The sequence below is a fragment of the Lipotes vexillifer genome, unplaced genomic scaffold (assembly GCF_000442215.2).
Source record: "Lipotes vexillifer unplaced genomic scaffold, Lipotes_vexillifer_v1.1 scaffold397, whole genome shotgun sequence".
Taxonomy (NCBI): domain Eukaryota; kingdom Metazoa; phylum Chordata; class Mammalia; order Artiodactyla; family Lipotidae; genus Lipotes; species Lipotes vexillifer.
Window position 1 is genome coordinate 3,752,839 of NW_006772681.1, and position 11,108 is coordinate 3,763,946.

The 11,108-nt window shown below is 36.9% G+C and overlaps 1 protein-coding gene across 2 annotated transcripts in view; it reads left to right on the plus strand.

Moving 5' to 3' along the window:
• The window catches only part of GSS (glutathione synthetase), a 32,819-nt gene that overhangs the window by 5,413 nt on the left and 16,298 nt on the right, over positions 1–11,108 (plus strand). The window lies entirely within an intron of this gene.

Genomic DNA, 11,108 nt, shown 5'->3' on the forward strand with positions numbered 1-11,108 from the left:
CAGGCCAAAGTCAGACAACCAAGAGGCTTTGGGTACTGGGCAGAAGAAGAGTGTGAACTTTATCCTGTAGATCAGGCCTACAGACCAGCCATGTGCAGATTAAATAGTTGGCTTCTGCAGTGTTTAGAGAGTTAATTTATTTTTTAAAATACATGACCAGCGTACAAAATTCAAAAGGGTATTCAGTGTAGAATAAGTCCTTCCTCCAGTAATGGTTTTCCCTCCCCAGAGGCAAAAGCATTGTTAACAGTTTTTTCACCAGATTGTCTTTAAAAAGTCAGAGCCAACATTTTTTTTTATTGAAGTACAGTTGACTTACAATATTGTGTTAGTTTCAGGTGTACAGCATAGTGATTCAGTATTTTTGCAGATTGTACTCCATTATAGGTTATTATAAGGGAATGGGTATAATTACCTCTGCTATACAGTATATTCTTGTCGCTTATCTATTTTATATATAGTAGTTTGTTTCTGTTAATCCCATACCCCTAATTTGTCCCTCCCCCCTTTGGTAACCACATATAGAAACCCCTTTGTTTTCTATATCTGTGAATCTGTTTTGCATATACATTCATTTGTATTATTTTTTAGATTCTATAAATAAGTGATATTATACAGTATGCTGATATCATACTGACTTATTTCACTAAGCATAATATCTCCACTTTGTTGCAAATGGCAGAATTTCATCCTTTTTTATTGCTGAGTAGTATTCCATTGAATATATACACCATGTCTTCTTTATCCATTCATCTGTTGATAGATACTTAGGTTACTTCCATATCTTGGCTATTATAAATAGTGTTGCTGTGAACATTAGGGTGTATGTTTCTGAATTAGTGTTTTCATTTTCTGCGGATATATAGCCAGGAATGGAATTGCTGGATCATATGGTAGTTCTGTTTTCAGGTTTTTGAGTAACCTCCATACTGTTTTCTATACTGGCTGAAACAATTTACATTCCCACCAACAGTGTATGAGGGTTCCCTTTTCTCCACATCCTCTCCAACATTTGTTATTTGTAGTATTTTTGATGATAGCCATTCTGACAGGTGTGAAGTGATATCTCATTGTACTTTTGATTTGCACTTCTCTAATTAGTGATCTTGAGCATCTTTTCATGTGCCTGTTAGCCATCTGTATGTCTTCTTTGAAGAAATGTCTATTCAGGTTTTCTGCCCATTTTTTGATTGGGTTGTTTGTTTTTTTGATATTGAGTTATATGAGCTGTTTGTATATTTTGGATATTAACCCCATGTCAGTCACATCATTTGCAAATATCTTCTACCATTCCGTAGGTTGTCTTTTTATTTTGTGTTACGTCAAAGAGTGTTCCACCTGTGTTCTAGGAATTTTATGGTTTCAGGTCTTACATTTAGGTTTTTAAACCATTTTGAGTTTATTTTTGAATATGGTATGAGGGAATGTTCTAATCTCATTGTTTTACATTTGGCTGTCCAGTTTTCCCAGCACCACTTATTGAAGAGACCGTCTTTTCCTCATTGCATATTCCTGCTTCCTTTGTGGTAGATTAATTGACCATAGGTGCATGGGTTTATTTCTGGCTCTGTATTCTGTTTCACTGATCTATGTGTCTGTTTTTCTGCCAGTACCACGCTGTTCTGATTACTCTAGCTTTGTAGTATAGTCTGAAGTCTGAGAGGGTTATACCTCCAGCTTTGTTCTTTTTTCTCAGGATTGCTTTGCAATTCAGGGTCTTTTATGGTTCCATATAAATTTTAGGATTATTTGTTCTAGTTCTGTGAAAAATGTCATGGGCGTTTTGATAGGGATTGCATTAAATCTGTAGGTTGCTTTGGGTAGTATGGCCATTTTAACAATATTAATTCTTCCAATCTAAGAGGATGGGCTATCTTTCCATTTCTTTGACTCATCTTCAGTTCCCTTCATCAATGTTTTTATAGTTTTTAGAGTATAAGTCTTTTATCTTTTTGGTTAAATTTATTGCTAGGGATTTTATTTTTTTGAGATTTTAAACAGGATTGTTTTTTACTTTCTCTTTTTGATATTTCATTATTAGTATGTAGAAATGCAACAGATTTCTGTATATTAATCTTGTATCTTGCTGAATTCATTTATTAGTTCTAATAGTTTTGGGGTGGAGATTTTAGGGTTCTCCATATAGTGTATCATGTCATCTGCAAATACTGATAGTTTTACCTCTTCACTTCCAATTTGGATACCTTTTATTTCTTTTTCTTGTCTGATTGCTGTGGGTAGGACTTCCAATACTAGGTTAAATAGAAACAGTGAGAGTGGGCATACTTGTTCCTGAATTTAGCAAGAAGGGTTTCAGCTTTTCATTGTTGAGTATTACGTTGGCTGTGGGTCTGTCATAAATGGCCTTATTATGTTGAGGTATGTTCCCTGTATACCCACTTTGATGAGTTTTTATCATGAATGGATGTTAAATTTTGTGAAATGTGTTTTTTGTGTCTATTGAGATGGTCATGTGATTTTTATCCTTCCTTTTGTTAATGTAGTGTATCACATTGATTGATTTGTGAATGTAGAACCATCCTTGTGACCCTGGAATAAATCCAGCTTGATCATGGTGTATGATCCTTTTTATGTATTGTTGGATCCAGTTTGATAATATTTTGTTGAGAATTTTTGCATCTATATTCATCAAAGATATTGGCCTGTAATTTTCTTTATTTGTAGTGTCTTTGTCTGGTTTTGGTATCAGTGTAATGGTGGCCTCGTAGAATGAATTTGGGAGTGCTCCCATCTCTTCAATTTTTTGGAACAGTTTGAGAAAGATAGGTATTTGTTCTTTTTTATATGTTTGGTGGAATTTCCCTGTGAAGCCATCCAGTCCTGGACTTCTGTTTGCTGGGAGTATTTTTATTACAAATTCAATTTCACTTCTAGTGATTGCTCTGTTCAAGTTGTTTCTTCTTGATTCAATCTTGGCAGGCTGATATTTCAAGAAATTTGTCTGTTTCTTCTAGGTTGTCCAACTTGTTGGCATATGACTGTTCATAGTATTCTCTTATGATTTTTTATATCTCTGAGGTATCAGTTGTTATTTCTCCTCTTTCATTTCTTATTTTGTTTATTCAACATTTTTTAAAATCATGAAATTAAAAAAAAAAAAAAACTCTAGATACCGAGCTTACCTTGAAAAATCAGGTCGGTTGGCAGTCCTGGCTCACTTTCCTTCATGGCAGCAATTGGCTAGAGTGGAGTTATGACTGCCCCCTTTAGATAAGGTGGGGTTCTTACTTCTGTCACTCTCTGTTGTATTGTTTTCCTGGCTGTGAAGATGAGTGTTTATTGCCATGCATGTGCTATAGTTTTTCTTATAATAGAAGACTATGACTGTATGTCTGTGTGTCTATTGAAAGTGAAAAGACTGTGTTTCAGCCTTTAGCCTATGGACAGCAGAAAACAGCGCTATACTATTGATGCCAAATTCAAGTGGGCATAATGAGTCACGTGGACAGAGGCAGAAGGAAGTCTTAACAGAAAAACTCTTTGGGAGTTCTTCATGCCACATGGGATTTGTTGGAGGAGTCAGAGTTCTGAGCTTTAAAACCAAGGAAATACCCCTGCAGTTTTCACACATGCACTCAGCATATTAAGTCACCCCTTACATATGTGCAATATTTCCCACTCTAACTCCTAAAGGCTTCAAGCTGAAAAAAACCTCACTCTCACAAACACCCTTCCTTAATTTTGTCTTAAATTGATGCTGAGGATGGCAATTTTGGAATTATTTTGAAATTTTTAATTAGATTTACATTAATTACCTGACATTTCTACTTTTAGAAATTTACAATTTATGAACCTTCTCACACACAAAATACCTAGAATGTATATTCTAGGATGTACACTGAAACATCGAGGTGTAATGGAGGAAACAAAGGAAACCACCTTGATGTTCATAATAAAAGGCTAGATTCAATAAATTATGGTATATACAAAGAATGGAATACTATACAGCCATTAAAAAGAATGAGAGAGACCTTCAAGCTGGCGGAGGAGTAAGACGTGGAGATCACCTCCCTCCCCACAGATACATCAGAAATACATCTACATGTGGAACAACTCCCACAGAACACCTACTGAACACTGGCAGAAGACCTCAGACTTCCCAAAAGATTTTTTTTTTTCCTTTTTCTCTTTTTGTGAGTGTGTATGTGTATGCTTCTTGTGTGATTTTGTCTGTATAGCTTTGCTTTTACTGTTTGTCCTAGGGTTCTGTCTGTCTGTTTTTGTTTTTCATTTTTTTTCTTAGTATAGTTTTTAGCGCTTGTTATCATTGGTGGATTTGTTTTTTGATTTAGTTGCTCTCTTCTTTCTTCCTTTTTTTTCTTTTTTTGAAATTTTTTAAATTTTTAATATATTTTCTTATTTTTTATTTTAATAACTTTATTTCATTTCATTTTATTTTATTTTATTTTCTCTTTCTTTCTTTTTTCTCCCTTTTCTTCTGAGCCATGTGACTGACAGGGTCTTGGTGCTCCGGCCAGGTGTCAGGCCTGTGCCTCTGAGGTGGGAGAGCCGAGTTCAGGACATTGGTCCACTAGAGACCTCCTGGCTCCACGTAATATCAAACGGCGAAAGCTCTCCCAGAGTTCTTCATCTCAATGCTAAGACCCAGCTCCACTCAATGACCAGCAAGCTACAGTGCTGGACACCCTATGCCAAACAACTAGCAAGACAGGAACACAACCCCACCCATTAGCAGAGAGGCTGCCTAAAATCATAGTAAGGTCACAGACACCCCAAAACACACCACCGGACGTGGTCCTGACCATCAGAAAGACAAGATCCAGCCTCATCCACTAGAACACAGGCACCAGTCCCCTCCACCAGGAAGCCTACACAACCCATTGAACCAACCTTAGCCACTGGGAGCAGACACCAAAGACAACGGAAACTACGAACCTGCAGCCTGTGAAAAGGAGACTCCAAACACAGTAAGTTAAACAAAATGAGAAGACAGAGAAACACACAGCAGATGAAGGAGCAATGTAAAAACCCACCAGACCAAACAAATGAAGAGGAAATAGGCAGTCTACCTGAAAAAGAATCCAGAGTAATGATAGTAAAGATGATCCAAAATCTTGGAAATAGAGTGGAGAAAATACAAGAAACATTTAACAAGGACCTAGAAGAACTAAAGAGCAAACAAATGATGAACAACACAATAAATGAAATTAAAAATTCTCTAGAAGGAGTCAATACCAGAATAACTGAGGCAGAAGAATGGATAAGTGACCTGGAAGATAAAATAGTGGAAAGGGACTTCCCTGGTGGTGCAGTGGTTGGGAATCCACCTGCCAGTGCGGGGGACGCAGGTTCGAGCCCTGTTCAGGGAGGATCCCACATGCTGCAGAGCAGCTGGGCCCGTGCACCACTACCACTGAGCCCGTGCACCACAACAGAGAGTAGCCCTCGCTCGCCGCAACTGGAGAGAGCCTGCGCAAAGCAATGAAGACGCAACGCAGCCAAAAATAAATAAATAAATTTATTTTTTAAAAAAATAGTGGAAATAACTACGACAGAGCAGAATAAAGAAAAAAGAATGAAAAGAATTGAGGACAGTCTCAGAGACCTCTGGGACAACATTAAACACACTAACATTTGAATTATAGGGGTCACAGAAGAAGAAGAGAAAAAGAAAGGGACTGAGAAAATATTCGAACAGATTATAGTTGAAAACTTCCCTAATATGGGAAAGGAAATAGTCAATCAAGTCTGGGAAGCCCAGAGAGTCCCATACAGGATAAATCCAAGGAGAAACATGCCAAGAAACATATTAATGAAACTATCAAAAATTAAATACAAAGAAAAAATATTAAAAGCAGCAAGGGGAAAACAACAAAAAACATACAAGGGAATCTCCATAAGGTTAACAGCTGATCTTTCAGCAGAAACTCTGCAAGCCAGAAGGGAGTGGCAGGACATATTTAAAGTGATGAAAGGGAAAAAGCTACAACGAAGATTACTCTACCCAGCAAGGATCTCATTCAGATTCAGTGAAGAAATTAAAACTTTACAGACAAGCAAAAGCTAAGAGAATTCAGCACCACCAGACCAGCTTTACAACAAATGCTAAAGGAACTTCTCTAGGAAACACAAGAGAAGGAAAAGACCTACAATAACAAACCCAAAACAATTAAAAAATGGTAATAGGAACATACATATCAATAATTACCTTAAATGTAAATGGATTAAATGCTCCAACCAAAAGACACAGACTGGCTGAATGGATACAAAAACAAGGCCCATATATATACTGTCTACAAGAGACCCACTTCAGACCTAGGGACACATACAGACTGAAAGTGAGGGGATGGAAAAAGATATTCCATGCAAATGGAAATCAGAAGAAAGCTGCAGTAGCAATTCTCATATCAGACAAAATAGACTTTAAAATAAAGATGATTACAAGAGACAAAGAAGGACACTACATAATGATCAAGGGGTCAATCCAAGAAGAAGACATAACAATTATAAATATTTATGCACCCAACATAGGAGCACCTCAATACATAAGGCAAATGCTAACAGCCATTAAAGGGGAAATCAACAGTACAACAATCATCGTAGGGGACTTTAACACCCCACTTTCACCAATGGACAGATCATCCAAAATGAAAATAAATAAGGAAACACAAGCTTTAAGTGATACATTAAACAAGATGGACTTAATTGATATTTATAGGACATTCCATCCAAAAACAACAGAATACACTTTCTTCTCAAGTGCTCATGGGAAATCCTCCAGGGTAGATCATATCTTGGGTCACAAATCAAGCCTTGGTAAATTTAAGAAAACTGAAATCATATCAAGTATCTTTTCCAACCACAATGCTATGAGACTAGATATCAATTACCGGAAAAAATCTGTAAAAAATACAAAAACATGGAGGCTAAACAACACACTACTAAATAACCAAGAGATCACTGAAGAAATCAAAGAAGAAATCAAAAAATACCTAGAAACGAATGACAATGAAAGCATGACGACCCAAAACCTATGGAATGAAGCAAAAGCAGTTCTAAGAGGGAAGTTTATAGCAATACAATCCTACCTCAAGGAATAAGAAACATCTCAAATAAACAACCTAACCTTACACCTAAAGCAATTAGAGAAAGAAGAACAAAAAAACCCCAAAGTTAGCAGAAGGAAAGAAATCATAAAGATCAGATCAGAAATAAATGAAATAGAAACAAAGAAAACAATAGCAGAGGTCAGTAAAACTAAAAGCTGGTTCTTTGAGAAGATAAACAAAATTGATAAGCCATTAGCCAGACTCATCAAAAAAAAAGGGAGAAGACTCAAATCAATAGAATTAGAAATAAAAAAGAAGAAGTAACAACTGACACTGCAGAAATACAAAGGATCATGAGAGATTACTACAAGCAACTATATGCCAATAAAATAGACAACCACGAAGAAATGGACAAATTCTTAGAAAAGCACAACCTTTTGAGACTGAACCAGTGAGAAATAGAAAATATAAACAGACCAGTCACAAGCACTGAAATTGAGACAGTGATTTAAAATCTTCCCAAAAACAAAAGCCCAGGACCAGATGGCTTCACAGGCGAATTCTATCAAACATTTAGAGAAGAGCTAACACCTTTCCTTCTCAAACTCTTCCAAAATATAGCAGAGGGAGGAACACTCCCAAACTCGTTCTACGATATCACCATCACCCTGATACCAAAACCAGACAAAGATACTACAAAAAAAGAAAATTACAGACCAATATCTCTGATGAATATAGATGCAAAAATCCTCAACAAAATACTAGCAAACAGAATCCAAAAACACATTAAAAGGATCATACACCATGATCAAGTGAGATTTATCCCAGAGTTGCAAGGATTCTTCAATATATGCAAATCAATCAATGTGATACACCATATTCGCAAATTGAAGAATAAAAACCATATGATCATCTCAACAGATACAGAAAAAGCTTTTGGCAAAATTCAACCCCATTTATTGCAAAAAAACTCACCAGAAAGTGGGCATAGAGGGAGCCTACCTCAATATAATGAAGGCCATATAAGACAAACCCACAGCAAACATCACTCTCAATGGTGAAAAACTGAAAACATTTCCTCTAAGATCAGGAACAACAGAAGGATGCCCACTCTCAACACTATTATTCAACGTGGTTTTGGAAGTCCTAGCCATGGCAATCAGAGAAGAAAAAGAAATAAAAGAAATCCAAATCAGAAAAGAAGATGTGAAAATGTCACTGTTTGCAGATGACATGCTACTATACATAGAGAATCCTAAAGACTCTACCAGAAAACTGCTAGAGCTAATCAATGAATTTGGTAAAGTAGCAGGATACAAAATTAATGCACAGAAATCTCTTGCATTCCTATACACTAATGATGAAAAATCTGAAAGAGAAATTAAGGAAACACTCCCATTTACCATTGCAACAAAAAAAATAAAATACCCAGGAATAAACCTACCTAAGAAGACAAAAGACCTGTATGCAGAAAACTATAAGAAACTGATGAAAGAAATTAAAGATGATACAAACAGATGTAGAGATATACCATGTTCTTGGATTGGAAGAATCAACATTGTGGAAATGACTATACTACCCAAAGCAATCTACAGATTCAGTGCAATCCCTGTCAAACTACCACTGGCATTTTTCACAGAACTAGAACAAACAATTTCACAGTTTGTATGGAAACAAAAAAGACCCCGAATAACCAAAGCAATTTTGAGAAAGAAAAATGGAGCTGGAGGAATCAGGCTCCCGGACTTCAGAGTATACCACAAAGCTACAGTAATCAAGACAGTATGGTACTGGCACAAAAACAGAAAGATAGATCAATGGAAGAGGATAGAAAGCCCAGAGATAAACCCACACACATATGGGCACCGTATTTTTGATAAAATATACAAAATGAATATACAGTGGAGAAAAGGCAGCCTCTTCAATAAGTGGTGCTGGGAAAACTGGACAGCTACATCTAAAAGAATGAAATTAGAACACTTCCTAACACCACACACAAAAGTAAACTCAAAATGGATTAAAGACCTAAATATAAGGCCAGACAGTATAAAACTCTCAGAGGAAAACATAGGCAGAACACTCTATGACATAAATCACAGCAAGATCCTTTTTGACCCACCGCCTAGAGACATAGAAATAAAACCAAAAATAAACAAATGGGACCTAATGAAAATTAAAAGCTTTTGCACTGCAAAGGAAAACATAAATAAGATGAAAAGACAAACCTCAGAATGGGAGAAAATATTTGCAAGTGAAACAACTGACAAAGGATTAATCTCCAAGATTTACAAGCAGCTCATACAGCTCAATATCAAAAAAACAAACAACGCAATCCAAAAATGGGCAGAAGACGTAAATAGACATTTCTCCAAAGAAGATATACAGATTGCCATCAAACACATGAAAGGATGCTCAACATCACTAATCATTAGAGAAATGCAAATCCAAACTACAATGAGGTATCACCTTGCACCTATCAGAATGGCCATCATCAAAAAATCTACAGACAGTAAATGCTGGACAGGGTGTGGAGAAAAGGGAACCCGCTTGCACTGTTGGTGGGAATGTAAATTGATACAGCCACTATGGAGAACAGTATGGAGGTTCCTTAAAAAACTAAAAATAGAGCTACCATATGACCCAGAAATCCCACTACTGGGCATATACCCTGAAAAAACCATAATTCAAAAAGCAACCTAAGTATCCATCGACAGATGAATGGATAAAGAAGTTGTGGCACATATATACAATGGAATATTACTCAGCCATAAAAAGAAATGAAATTGAGTTATTTGTAGTGAGGTGGATGGACCTAGAGTGTCATACAGAGTGAAGTAAGTCTAAAAGAGAAAAACAAATGCCATATGCTAACACATATATATGGAATCTAAAAAAAAAAAACAAAAGGTTCTGAAGAACCTAGGGGCAGGACAGGAATAAAACACAGACGTAGAGAATGGACTTGAGGACGTGGGGAGGGGGAAGGGTAAGCTGGGACGAAGTGAGAGAGTGGCATGGACATATATACACTACCAAATGTAAAATAGATAGCTAGTGGGAAGCAGCCGCATATCACAGGGAGATCAGCTCGGTGCTTTGTGTCCACGTAGAGAGGGGGGACAGGGAGGGTGGGAGGGAGACACAAGAGGGAGGAGATATGGGGATATATGTATATGTATAGCTGATTCACGTTGTTATAAAGCAGAAACTAATACACCATTGTAAAGCAATTATACTCCAATAAAGATGTTAAAAAAATAAAAAGAATGAGAGTGCTCTATTTGAATGTATTCGGAAATGTCTCTGAAATATTTATAAAGCTAAGGACAGAACAATGTATGTATTATATGCTTGTGTGTGTGTAAAAAAGAGAGAAAATATGTATGTATACGTATACATTAGTCTAGAAGGATATGTGAGACACTAGTATACCATTTGCCTCTGGGGACGAGAACTGGGTCATTGGGGCTAGGGTGGGAGTGAGATGTACTTTTCACTATGTATCCTTGTGTCTTTTTTGATTTTATATCATGTGTTTGTATTATCCATTCAAAGTAATAATTAAAAAATAAATAAATATATAAATGCCAAGTTCTAACACCCTTAACTCATACTATTATAATGACAAGCGTATTAGCTCAGAGGTTAGGCTCGGGAATGCTTCATAATATAAGCACAAAGTCATAAGTCACAAAGTCATCTTACCTTCTCTTACCCAAGTTCTAGTTCATTTGTTGTTGGAAATCTCAGAATGCATTATCCCCTTCTAAAAATAGTATTCTAGATGGTATTTGGGTTTCCTGGCTCTGCCAAAGTCCACAGAACTCAGAATGCAGCTGAACTCCAGGCCTGGCAACCTGGGTCACCATCTCCAGTACTGGGGGGAAACCACTCCTGGCACCTTCTCTGGAGACCAGAGTCCACTTCTGCTGCAGCCCTACCTGCAGGACTCTCCCTCTCCCCCAACCAGAAGCCAAGGGGACTGGGCTTGGATATGAACTGGCTAAAAGTGTGTGTGTGTGTGTGTGTGTGTGTGTGTGTGTGTGTGTGTGTGTGTGTGTGTGTGTGTGGGGTGTG